The sequence below is a fragment of the Chiloscyllium punctatum genome, chromosome 41 (assembly GCF_047496795.1).
Source record: "Chiloscyllium punctatum isolate Juve2018m chromosome 41, sChiPun1.3, whole genome shotgun sequence".
NCBI classification, from domain to species: Eukaryota; Metazoa; Chordata; class Chondrichthyes; order Orectolobiformes; family Hemiscylliidae; genus Chiloscyllium; species Chiloscyllium punctatum.
The window spans coordinates 19,968,350-19,982,408 of NC_092779.1; the positions used below are offsets into that span (position 1 = coordinate 19,968,350).

At 40.7% G+C, this 14,059-nt stretch overlaps 1 protein-coding gene across 2 annotated transcripts in view; it reads left to right on the top strand.

Annotated features, from left to right (window-relative positions):
* Window positions 1-14,059, top strand: part of gmds (GDP-mannose 4,6-dehydratase) — a 650,097-nt gene that overhangs the window by 371,916 nt on the left and 264,122 nt on the right. The window lies entirely within an intron of this gene.

Consider the following 14,059-nt stretch of genomic DNA (forward strand, 5'->3'; position numbering starts at 1 on the left):
TTAAAGAAGTGGCAATATATTTCCAAGTCTAGATGATGAATGGATTGGAGAAAAACTTGCAGGTAGTGGTGGTGTTCCCATGTATCTGTCACCCATGTCCTTTTAGATGGTGGTGGTGGTTACATGTTTTACAGGTGCTGTCTAAAGAGCCTTGCTGTATGTTCTTCTTCTGATGTCAAACATATAGGCAGAGTAGTTGAACATCGGCTAACAACAATTGCTAGATGGCAGATTCCAGTCATTCAGTACAGAAGTGGGTGGATGCAAAAATTATCCCCAGTTAGTATAGTAGATAATCAGAAAGTATGTTGCTAAGGTCCCCTCCCCATACTTCCCTCCCTTTCCCTGCCTCAGGCAGGATTATAGTTGGTAAAAGTTGAGAAGTATCAGCAAATCACCTGTTAACTAACTTGGCTAGTGTGAGATATTGGTAGCTGAAGAAATTTTGACAAAATTTATAAAATGGAAGTGATTTTTAAAAAACATCTAATCTAATTATGTCAGATAATGTGTTCATTTATGTATTTTAAAAACTTACTTATATAGTGCCTTTCATGACCTTAGGATGTCCCACTAAAGAACTCTTGAAGTGTAGTCACTGGTAATATAGAAACAGAGCATGACAAGCAGTATTCAGGCAATCATAGAATAATGTGTTGATTGAGTGATAGATATTGGCCAAGGTAGCAGGGACAACTCCCCTCTCTTCACTATAGTGTCATGTAGTCTTTAACATCCATCCAAGTGGATAGAAGTATTAACATCTCATCTGGAAATACAAATCTGACAGTATAGCAGTCCACTGGAGAATCAGTTTAGTTTTTCAGTTCAGATCTCTGGAATGAGATTTATGTTCACAATTTCCTAATTTCAATCTGAGAATGACATTTTTAACTGTCTGCTTGGTTGTGCTGTCCATTATTGTCTATTGGCATTTTTACATTCCAATGATGAAAATTCCAAAATTGTCATCTTTATTTCAAATGTCTCCATGGCTTGACCCTCCCTGTAATCTCATCTAGCCCCGTAAATCTTCAACATCTCTCTGCTCTAATTCTGATCTCTTGAGAATCTCTAATTTTCATCCCTGCAATATTGGTGGTCATGTTTTCAGAACTGAAGCCTTAAACTGTAGAATAAAGCTTAAACTATAGCTCCCTAAGCTCTTTGTCTCTTTAACTCTCTTTTTTCTTCAGACTATTAGATGAAGTGGCCCTGAAAATGTTGGATACATTAGTGGTCTTTTCTGAGGATGTAACCAACAGAATAGTTAGGGAGAACCAAAGGGCATGGTATATTTGGACTTCCAGAAGGCTTTTGATAAGATCCCACATCAGAGATTAGTGGACAAAATTAGACCGCATGGAATATTCGCATGGATTAAGGATTGGTTGGCAGACAGGAAACAGAGTGGGAATAAATGGTTCATTTTCCAGAGGGCAGGCAGTGACTAGTTGGTTACCACAAGATTCAGTGCTTTGGCCCCAACTATTCATGATCTATATACCTGAATGAGGAAACCAGATGCAACATTCCCAAGTTTGCTGATGACACAAAACTGGGCAGAGTTGTGAGGATAATTTACATCCATGCTTTCCAACCTATTATCATTGACATCATACACTGCACTTCTATTTTTCTGAAGTGCATAAATTCATATTTAGCTGCGTTATACTGCATCTGCCATGTGTTTGCACACTGACTTCAAATCACCTTGTAACCTCCTTACATTGTCGTCACTAATGTTGGATACATTCGTGGTCATTTCTGAGGATGTAACCAACAGAATAGTTGGGGCAAACCAATAGATATTGTGTATTTGGACTTTCAGAAGGCTTTTGATAAGAACCCACTTAAGAGATTAGTGGGCAAACTAGACAACATGAAATAGAGATTAACATACTTGTATGTAGGGATGGCTTACTGCAGTTATACAGGGTCTTGGTGAGATTATATTTGGAGGATTGCATACAGTTTTGGCCTCCCTACTTAAGAAGAGATATACTTGCCGTAGCAGGAGCGCAGTGCAGATTTATCATGCTGATAGTGAGGATGATAGAACTGTCCTATGTGGAGAGATTAGTTCAACATAGCCTGTATTCACTATAATTTGGAAGGATGAGAGCATATCTGATTGAAATGTATACAATTCCAACAGGGCTGAACCAACTAGATGCAGCGAGGTTGTTTTCCCTTGTGGGGGATTGTAGAAACAGGGTCAGAGGCTTTGAATATGGGGTAGAGCATTTCGGACTGAACTGAGGAAAATTATTCTTCATTCTTCACCACAGAAGACTGTGGGTGCTGAGTCATCACTCTGGCCTCATTTTTGTTCATCTGCCCTTATTCCTCTTTATGGGGCTGAGTGTCAAATTTCATTTTATGATGATCTTCGGAATCATCTTAGAATATTATATATATATTTTATAAGCTTTGTATAAATATAAGTTGCTGTTGTCCAGTGTTTTTGGAGATTTGGAGTGGCAAGTTTATTTCTTATAAAAGAAGCATGCTTCAATGACATTTGTGATTAAAGACTTACAAACAGGAAGGAGCATTGATAGAGGAAAATTGTCATCGTGTGAAAATGAAGAATGAGCTGCTCCATATAAAATGCATATTGGTACTGTGCTTAAAGAAAGTGTTGCAGCAAAAAGCACAGATTAATTTGGAAGAAATCAAAGTTATTTATAAATTATGTGCTAACACAGCAGCCCTTATTAATCCCAAGTTTGTGTGCATAAGGTGTGGTAGTGTCTGATTTATTGCAACAAAGGAGGTTTTGAGCAGATTATGCTCCTTCGACCCACTTCTAGTAACTCTCTGTGCCGAGTTTGTGGTGTGAGGAGATATGAAACAGCATGTTCTGACTTCCATAGCAAACAATAGCGCCTCTGTTGCCTAGACCTCTAGTTCCTGTCTTATTGGGTTGGAATGGTTTAGTGAAGCCTAGGTTCAAAGCTCTTGGCGTCTGCATATATCAGTTGAAATTTCATGTATTTTGCTTTCTTCAACATCTGCTTTTCTAATTTTACCTTCTGAGCTCCCATTGTTGTTCCAGCTGATCAAATGTGTAATTTGATAACTAAGTTTTAGTTAATCAAACGTGTAGTTGAGTATTTTGAAATTTAAATTGAAAACTTCATTTAGCCACTGTTGTCAAACATGAGGTATTTTTATATCGAAAAGGATGGTGGTCTCATTTTGTGCTAAACGTTCTTTAGCCTTTTCAATGAAAACTCTTATCCATTTCAAGTATGTCCTTAAACTGTTCCTGACCTTCTGGATTTATTTAAAAATTCTTTTGCTGACATAAGAGCTGAATTTCCATAGCGTGACAGAGATGGGTGTACTCGGAAAGTCACGTCTGCAAGCGGTTTGGCGGTTTCCCCACTGGGTTCTGATGCTGTATGATTTTTGAAAAGGGGTCGGAAAACTAGAAGCAGCTATCTTCCTGAAAGTGGCATGCAATGAAGCCAATTGTCAGTAAGTTGAAGGGGAGTTTGCAGATGTTCTTTGGAAACAGGCAACCATCAGGGTTGCAAGCTGGTCCATGAAGGTGAGGCAACATTGAAGCAGGGGGCCCGATATGAATGTGGGTGCTACTTGGAACACTACATCAAGGAAGGCCTCAGCAATCACCCTATGCAGTGTTAGTGAGTGACCATCATGTGATCTCTGCATCCTGAGTTTGATCAAAGAATGCTGGGACAACTGGAAAGTGGGTGACCCTATATATATCACAGGGAGCATCCTGGCATATCCAGGAGCCATGATAATGCAAGCAAGGCCTTACCCTGAAATAGGTTCGTTATTCCAGTATTGAGTAGCAGCTTCAGCAGACAATTAGCCATGATAGACACAGAGGTAAGAAATGAGGGGCTGGGATATCGCTACTTTGGTGCCATCTTAGGTACTCAGTGCCAGTGGAAGTTGTGCCTCTTCAGGCATTTGGCTTATGACATGTGTGCACTTGTTGAAGCCTAAATGATCTTGTTGGCACACACTTCTGGTCAGCACAAAAGTGGTCCACTATTGCCTAAAGTGATTCATTGATGTACTGCTCAGGAGTATTACATCAAGGTCCAAATAGATAGGGCAACATAGGTACAATGAGATTTTCTGTCTTCATTGGAGTACCTTAGATGTAGGATGTCATCAATCAGATCCATGTGGCTATCAATGCACCAAATGAGCACATAGGTAAATTTAATAGGTTGGGATTGTATTTTCTAAATGGTTAGTTTGCCTGTGACCAGATAAAGAGTTTTGTGTAAGCGTGTGCGTGGTATCCTGCCAGCTGCTATGACTGGTACTGTGAGTCAGAGAGTCATAGATCTGTATAGCATGGAAACAGACTCTTTGGTCCAACTCATCCATGCTAACCAGATATCCTAAATTAATCTAGTCCATTTTGCCAGCATTTGGTTCATATCCCTCTAAATCTTTCCTATTCATATACCCATCCAGATGACTTTAAAATGTTGTAATTCTACCACTTCTTCTGGCAGCTCGTTCCATAAACGCACCATTGTCTGCGTGAAAAAGTTGCCCTTTGGTCTATCTTAAATCTTTCCCCTCTCACCTTAAACCTAGGCCCTTTATCTTTGACAACTCCACCCTCGGGAAAAGACCTTGACTATTCACCCAATCCATGCTTCTCATGATTTTATAAATCTCTATAAGGTCACCCCTCAGCCTTCGACATTCCAGAGAAAGTAGCCCAGCCTATTCAGCCTTTCCCTATTACTCAAACCTTCCAACCCTGGCAACATCCTCATAAATCTTTCTGAACCCTTTCAAGTTTCTCAACATCCTTCCGATATCAGGGAGAATAGAACGAACATTGTATCCCAAAAATGGCCTAACCAATGTTGTGTACAGCCACAACATGACCTCCCAACTCCTATACTCTATGCACTGACCAATAAAGGCATGCAAACCAAACACAACCTTCACTATCCTGTCTGCCAGGGATTCCACTTTCAAGGAACTAAGAACCTGCACTCCAATGTCGCTTTGTTCAGCCACATTGCCCAAGATCTTCCCATCAAATGTACAAATCCTGCCCTGATTTGCCTTTCCAAAATGCAGCACCTCATATTTATCTAAATTAAACTCCATCAGCCACTCCTCATCCCATGGACCCATCTGATCAAGGTCTGATGTAACCATCTTCACTGTCCACTACAACTCCAATTTTGGTGTCATCTGCAAACTTACTAACCATACCTCTTATGCTCAAGTCCAACTCATTTATATAAATGACAAAAAGGAGTGGATCCAGGCAGCGATACCTGCAGAACACAACTGGTCACAGGCCTCCAGTCTGAAAAGTAACCTTCCATCACCGCCCTCTGTCTTCTGCCTGGGAGCCAGTTTTGGATACAAATGGCTAGTTCTCCCTGCATTCCATGAGATCTAACCTTGCTGACCAGTCTACCATCAGGAACCTTGTCAAATGCCTTACTAAAGTCCATGTAGATCACATCCTCATTAGGTAAATACAAGTGCTACAGTTCTTCATGGCACCCAAGAGATTCATATATGGCTATTAGTTGCATAGAGGTGTAACGGCCAAATTCTACTCATCACAAGGACCGCCACTGAGTGGGTTATTAGACTTCTGATGATGCAATACTGGTACCTTGAACAGAACCTTGAACTGGCATCTCTAAGACTCCCCTTGTGGTTAGCTAATGCACTCAAAATCTTGAAACATAAAGGCACTTGGGGCTGTTTTCATTGGAGAAAAGAAGGTTTAGGGGTGACTTGATAGAGGTGTACAAGATGATTAGGGGTTTAGATAGGGTTGACTATGAGACCCTTTTTCCACGTATGGAGTCAGCTATTACGAGGGGGCATAGCCTTAAATTAAGGGGTGGTAGGTATAGGACAGATGTTAGGGGTAGATTTTTTACTCAGCGAGTCGTGAGTTCATGGAATGCCCTGCCAGTAGCAGTGGTGGACTCTCCCTCTTTATGGGCATTTAAACGGACATTGGATAGGCATATGGAGGATAGTGGGCTAGTGTAGGTTAGGTGGGCTTGGATCGGTGCAACCTCGAGGGCCAAAGAGCCTGAACTGCGCTGTATTTTTTCTATGTTTCTATGGTATGCATGTCATTAATGATTTCTTCATTCTCTGGCCATGACTGTGCACCACCTCAGGGGGCTCTGTCATGTAGGCACATATCTCATGCTGTTGGTCAAAAATATCCTATAGTGTGTGTAATACAAAGGCTGGGGATCTCTGCTCCATTGAGTAGGTTGTGTTTGTTCTCCATTCTTCAAAGTGAGCTGCCTCTGCCTACCTTACCATCTCCTGCTTACGTGTGAGTTGATGGTCATCCTGTATAACCCATTCTAAGATCTTATAAAATTGTAAGGTGTAGAAGCAGAAGTAGATCATTCAGCACCTCAGCGAGAGAATGGGTAACCTGATGGTCCTCAACTCTACTTTTCTGCCTTTTCAGAGAACACTTTATTCATATACTGATTAAAAATCTGCTTATCTTAGCCTTGAATACACATAATGACCCAGTCTGTGCAGTCCTCAGTGGGAAAGTCTACCTTCTGAGGTAAGAAATTCCTTCTCAACTCTATCATAAATGAGCAACCCCTTACACTGAGATTATGGCTTCTGTGCCTCCAGTGAGGTGAATGTGGCTGCACTGGGGGAAAGTTTGCTTGACTGATGTGAGTGGTGGAGGCTCTTTCACTCTGACTTCCTCTGAAGAAACAGTGTCACTGGCTTGCATTGGTTCCTTCCCCACAATTGGCAGTGGAAAACATAAGAGACTAGTCCTTTTAAATCTGTCAGCAGCTGCTTGTGTAGAGTTGGAAAAAATCATTAGCGCTTATGCTTGGCACAGATGAAAGCAAGCAAGAGGGAACTCCATCCGTATCCCCTAGAAATGTGAAGATCATGTAAACCTATTTTTTTTTGGTGGTCTCCCATCTTGCCTTTACCCTCTCCCTGATTGGCTTTCATCTTGGGTCTTTCAGGGATTACTTTCTCCATGGACATCAGAATCTAACACTGAATAAGCCCTTTCTCTGATTTGTTTTTTTTTTCTGGGGGGGGCATGGGCATTGCTGGCTTGCCAGAATTTCTTGCAGTCTCTAGTTGCCCTTGAGAAGGTGGCGGGGAGCTCTCTTCTTGAACTGCTGCTGTAGGTAGCCTTACAGTGCCCTTAGGGACGCATTCCAGAGTTTTGACCCAACTGTTTATTTCCTGCAAAATAAAGAGCATGAAATTTGGGATCAGGGTTTCCTCCTTCATGAGTTTCAGCGATACTAATATGTGAATTTAATTCCTTCATTGTCATCTCGTGCATTATTGCTAATATTGTGAGCTTCTCGCACTGCTCCAAAATGCTCCTGTTGTGGTAGTGTTGACATTTAAACCATTGTGAATCATTATCGGAGCATCACGCTCTTGCTACATGTTAAGCAGGCAAAAGGATTATAATAGCCTAATCATGAGACATTGTCCTGTTCTTCATCATCTTGAACAACCTGGGGAGGAACAAATACGTGACAGACACGTGCAGAGGGAGCAAATATAATTCAAGGTGCTGTTGGAGAAAGTTTCTTTTCACAGATTTCACTGCACCAAGGAACCACTTGGCCACTTTTCCAAAATGCTGCAGGAAGATCTAAAGCCAGGGACTACATTCCACTAGGCCTTGGTGATCAGAATGGCTATAATAACTGCTCTGAATCTCCTTACATTCAAACACATCGAATGTAATTAATTTGACTAACTTTGGGGCATCCTGAGGCTGTGAAAACTTCTATATGAATGCCAGTTCTTTTTTTAAAGGCCTATTTTACATAATTATACGTAAATTTAAAATAGTCATACCAATTCTGTAACTCGGTCATTTATGAACATGCTTGGAGATGTCGAGACAAGAAACTGCACTGATATGTAAGCTTCAGAATAGCTTTGGAGTTTAAACATGGTTAGTACACAAATAAACTTGTCTGTGGTGCTGAAAAGGTTAATGCTAGAAAGTTCATTTGTGTTATTAATGCCACATGTTGTAGTTGTTGTACTTTTCAACTATACTCGTGCTATTTCAGCATCACGTTTCCAAGGGAGACAAGCTGATTGAATTTTATTTGTTGTCACTCCGTCATTGTCAGAAAGACCAACCACATAATTTATCACTGAAGGATACAGAATTGCTAATTAGTATCCCATATCAATTTGCTTGGTGTGATGCTGGGCCTGCAGGGTAGAAAGGTCAACTTTCAGATAAGAAGCATCTCCTTCGTTATTGCCTGAGGTCTGTTTTTCAAGTCTTTCCAAGTTAGTTGCTGTTCCTAAGTTATTTCAGCCCTGGCAGAGGACATTCACTATTTCTCTCTATGCAAATGCTTATTTTTGAACCTGTGCTACAAAAGAACAAATAATATTCGATGCCAGCCCCTCCATCTGCAGTGTCAAAAGACCAAATTCTTGGATGATGTATTTTCTTTAAATAATAAGAAACTGGCATTAGAATCACTTATATTTGAAAATAGGTTGTTGCTCATTTTCCTTCCACATGCCTGGCAAATGCAGTTGAGTGTGATTGCCTTCAATGTAAGTAACTGTTTGTTGGGAGTTATTTGAGAGGAGGGGCTGCAGAGAGAGGGAGAATGTTTCTGATTCCTATGTCATTGTCACACGATGTGCCACTTAAAGTATACTTGCATCTCTACTTCACACACATTAATCAAATTTTCAGAGCATCAAAACTGGTCACTGTGGGCACTAATCCAGTTAAGTTAACCACTGCAGGGATTTTCCACTGCTGTTCTAAGTCCCTTTTTCATGTCGCATATATTCCATTTAAATTATTCTGATGTTTCAACACAGGAATGTGGGAATATTGCTGGTGGAAATGCAGGAGAGGTATGTCTGATCCAGCCAGTCAAGTGGACCAGATGAGAAAACTAAAAATATCCTTTTACTCTCTCTATTCTTACTGTCAATAAAAGAGAACCAAGGTCCCAACTATATTGAGAGCATAATTCTTAGCTGTGTATAGCATGAAAGGGATAATGTTTTGAAAAGCTTAAGAGCAAATAATATAAAAACAGATAGTATGAGCGACTTTAAACATATAAAATGGAACAGAGAGGCCAAAGCGAACATATACCGTTTAGAGAACGAGGCTGAGAAAATAATAATGGGAAACCAGGAAATAGCAGAGAAGTTGAATCAATACTTTGTATCTAAAACCGTGGTAGTTCCAAAAGTGCTAAATAGTCAAGGGACTAAAGAAGGAAGGAAACAAACACAAACTCTCACTGTAGAAAAAGTATTAGAAAAACTAATAGGGCTAATATCCAGTAAGTACTCTGCACCTGATGAGCTGTATCCTAGGATATTGAATGAAGTTATTGCAGAGTTGGTAGATACACTGGTGTTAAATTTCTAAAACTCCTTACATTTTGGAAAAATACCAAAGGATAGGAACAAACCGTGAAGTTGCTGGAAAAGCTCAGCAGGTCTAGCAGCATCTGTGAAGAGACATCAGAGTTAACTTTTCGGGTCTGGTGATCCTTCCTCAGAGGATAGGAAAACTACCAATGTAATGCCATTATTCAAAAAGGGAGACAGGCAAAAACAAGTAACTATAGTCCAGTTTGCTTAACATGTGAGAGACTGTTATAAAGGATGTAGGAGTAGACCAGTTAGAAATGCATAATATCAGCAAGTAGAGTCAGCCTGCCTCCATGAAGAGGAAATCATGCCTGATTACAGTTCTTTGAGGAGAAAACAAGCAGGATAGTTAAAGGAGAACCAGTAGATGCATGTTTGAATTCCCAAAGGCATTTGACAAGAACTCATGATTTTGGGATTAGTATATTAGAAAGGATAGAGAATTAGCTAAATAATAAAAGGGACAAATTCAGGGTGACACGTGATCAGATGTGTGCTGGGATTTTGGTTATTTACAATATACATTAATGACTTGGATGTGGAAAGTGAATGTACTATAGCCAAGTTGGGAAGGCAAGTAGTGAGGATGATACAAAGTCTACAGAGAGAGGGCTCTTGCCCGAAACATCGATTCTCCTGTGCCTCGGATGCTGCCTGATCTGTACTTTTCCAGCACCCCACTCTCAACTACAGAGAGATATAGACAGGTTAAGTGAGTGAGCAAAAGCATGGCAGATGGGAATACAGTGTGGAAAAATGCACTTTAGCAGGAATAATTCAAGAGCTGAATATTATTTCAGTGGAAAGAGACTGCAGAAATTTGCAGCACAGAAGGATTTCAGGGTCCTTGTGTCTGAATCACAAAACCCATCCAAGATCCACAGGTCTAGGGAGGGTAAATGGGGTGTTGGCCTTTTTTTCAAAGAAAGTGGAGTATAACAATAGGGAGACTTTCCTAAGTCTATACAAGGCAGTAGTCAGACCACAGCTGGAAAGATCCTATACTTTAACCACACCATTTAAAAGATCAAAACATTCAATCCATTTGCTATCTTTATTTTCCCCACACAATTGAGAAAAATATGGACACAACTATTTGATCATAGTGAATTTGATAACCATACAAGTAATTCTGTTTTGTAGTATACACACAATGGTGAAAGTTGAAAGTCACCCATCTCAGTTCCAGGATATCTCTTCAAGATTTCCTCAGAGTACTTGCCCTCGGCCCAATCATCTTTAGCTGCTTCATCCATGACCTCCACTAAATCATAAGGTCAGAAATGAGGATGTTTGCCAGTGATCGCACAATGTTCACCATTCCTGACTCCTCAGATTGTGAAGCAGTCCATGTTCAAATGCAGAGGATCTGGACAGTATCGAGGCTTGGGCTGACTAGTGACAAGTAACATTCACATCACACAAATGCCAGGATTGCCAATGAGTCAATCTAACCACTGCCCCTTGACATTCAGTGGTGTTACCATCACTGAATCCCCTACAATCAACATCCTGGAAGTTACTATTGACCAGAAACTCAACTAGATTCACTGCGTAAACACAGTGGCTATAAGAGCAGGACTGAAGCTAGGAATACAGCAGTGAGGTAATCACTTCCTGATTCCCCAAAGCCTGTCCATCATCTACAAGTCAGGAATGTGATGAAATACCACACCCCCCCACGCCTGGATGGGCACAGCTCCAACAACACTCAAGAAGCTTGACACTGTCCATGACCAAACAGCCCACTTGATTGGCACTACATTCCAGAAACATCCACTCCCTCCACAGTTGAAGCTGAGTAGCAGCAGTGTGTACTATCTACAAGATGCACTGCAGAAATTCACCAAAGATTCTCAGCCAGCACCATCCAAACCCACAACCACTTCAATCTAGAAGGAACAAAGGCACAGATACATGGGGAACTTGAAGTTCCCCTCCAAGCCACTCATCTTCCTGACTTGGAACTATATCATCGTTGCTTTACTGTCACTGGGTCAATTTCTTGGAATTCATCCCAATGGTATTGTAGGTCAACTCACAGCAGGTGGACTGCAGTGGTTCAAGAAGGTAGCTCACTACCACCTTCACGAACGAAATATTGGCTCAGTGGTTAATACTGCTGCCTCAAAGTGTCACGAACGCAGGTTCGATCCCACCCAGGGGTGACTGTCTGTGTGGATTTTGCACATTCTCCCTACGTTGAAAAATGTGGTGCTGGAAAAACACTTCAAGCCAGGCAGCATCCGAGAGCAGGAGAATCGACGTTTCGGGCAAAAGCCCTTCTTCGGATTCCTGAAGAAGGGCTTATGCCCGAAATGTTGATTCTCCTGCTCCTCGGATGCTGCCTGGCCTGCTGTGTTTTTCCAGCACCACATTTTTCAACGCAGTCCTCACTTTCTCCTAGTACATTCTCCCTATGTGTAGGTTTCCTCCAGGTGCTCTGGTTTCCTCCCACAGTCCAAAGATGTGCAGGTTAAATGGGTTGGCCACAGTCCAAAGATGTACAGGTTAGATGGGTTGGCCAAGCTAAATTGCCCATGGTGTCCAGAGATATGCTGGCGAAGTGGATTAGCCCTGGGAAATGTAGGGTTGGAGGGTCAGTGCAGACTCGATGGGCTGGATGGCTTGCTTCCAAACTCTGGAGATTCTGTCATTCTCAAGGGCAACTAGAGACGGGGAATAAATGCTGGCCAGCCAGCATTAACTACATCCCACAAAAGTGAACTTTTTAAGAAGCTAAAACTCGAACAACAGAGCTCTCCATTTGTTCGAGCACACTGAATATTCTAGTGGATGTAAGTGGTTGATACCTCTCCGTATGGATTTTCTTATGTTGATGTGTTCAAATTGTATTTGGCTGTCATTTAAGTTTCAAATTGTCTTCACACTGGTAGGTTTTATGATCCAACCTCACATACCAGTCCTAAATCAGATAGGAGTAAATGCATAACCTTGTACAGGAAAACTTGATCTTCATTCTGCATTTCTGACAATAATGTGGAAAAATTCACAAACTGCTTTGTGGGAATTTAAAACTTATAAATGTTTAAAAGGAGCAGGCAAGCCATTTTTCAGCAGGATCTTTGGCATAATAAACTTACTTGATTGGAAGATTTTTCTTGTTCCATACTTCTTCAAATTCTGGCATATTGTTCTGTCATAATCAGGAAATTGCTGTGATTGTCTTGTATATGCAATGGAGCTTCAGTTGTTGCACTTTTGTTATTTCCACCACTGCAATATTGCTTCTGATTGTTGTAGATATATATGATGAAATATTTCCTGAGTCATTGCACTTTCAATCATTTCCATTTATTGGACCAGCTGCATTTTCATGGAAAAAGAAAAATAGCATAGAATCCCTATGTCCGGACACAGGGTATTTGGCCCACTGAGTGTGCACTGACCTTTTGAAGAACATCCTGCCCAGACCCAGCCCAATACCCTGTCCCCAGAACCCTGTATTTACCATGGCTAATCCACCGAGCCTACACATCTCGGGACACTACGGTATGATTTAGCATGGACAAACCACCTAACCTGCACATCTTTTTCCTCTTCCTGCAAAAGTTATTCCTATCAATACTTCCTATATTATCAGAGAAAGGCTCAAAATGGGTCTTTGCAAGAAATCTACAGCAATTGTTCCCTAATTTATTGTTACCACTTTAGAATCATTGAAGTTAAAATATAAATAAAGGTCATTCAGTCTGTTATATGTATGTTGCCTCCTTTTAGAGCAATTGAAAAAAAAATTCACTGCCCAGTCATTTCCCTATAACCCCTGAAACTTACTTAGCTTCAACTATTTAATCTACTTTATATTAAAATGTATTAGTAGTCCAAGCCTCAACATCCCATGTGGTAAAGCTTTTCATCCTTCAACAACGAATAAAGAATTTTCTCCTACCATCTCTTTTTATTCTTTATTTCAGTTTCAAGTTTATTCTTAACAAAACTCTTTATCATTTATAAAGAAATCCCTCAAGCTTGATCTGAAACCTAGTTTTACATTCCCTAATGGCAGAAAACTTGTAAAACAAAACAGTTAAGGAAAATTCCTTGCTACCACCTATCTACTTGCTCCCAATTTGACTAAAATTTTAGGGGGAGGGGATTTGGGGTCCTGCCTCATTTGGGCCTTTTGCTACCTTTAAGTGATCAATTAGAAGCCATTTAAGGGACTCATTTCATCCATGTGACCAGGGTTGGGGGGAGGTGAGTCGAGTCAGGGGTGCTCAATATATCCTCGCCTTGACAATTTAATAAAAAGGGTGTCTTTGAACAGGGAAACAGAACGAAGTTCCAAGTTGATAAACTTTAATTAGACACTGAGCTGCTGTATTCTTGTCGCATTTTCTGTTCTTATTTCAGACATCCAGCAACCACCGACCTTTGCCCCTCTTAGTTTTCCCTGAAATAGTTTGAATATACTCAGCATTTCAAATCCCTTCCCATAACTATAATTTCCCATGCCTGATGTCATTCTTATTAACTATGATATTTTTCTCTCTGCTGATTTCAATTTCCTTTCTCTGATGGAATGTGCAAAGCTGCACAAAATACTCTTTCTTTGGGTCAATTTCAGCTTACCTCTTTACTCTTGCTGTGTGAT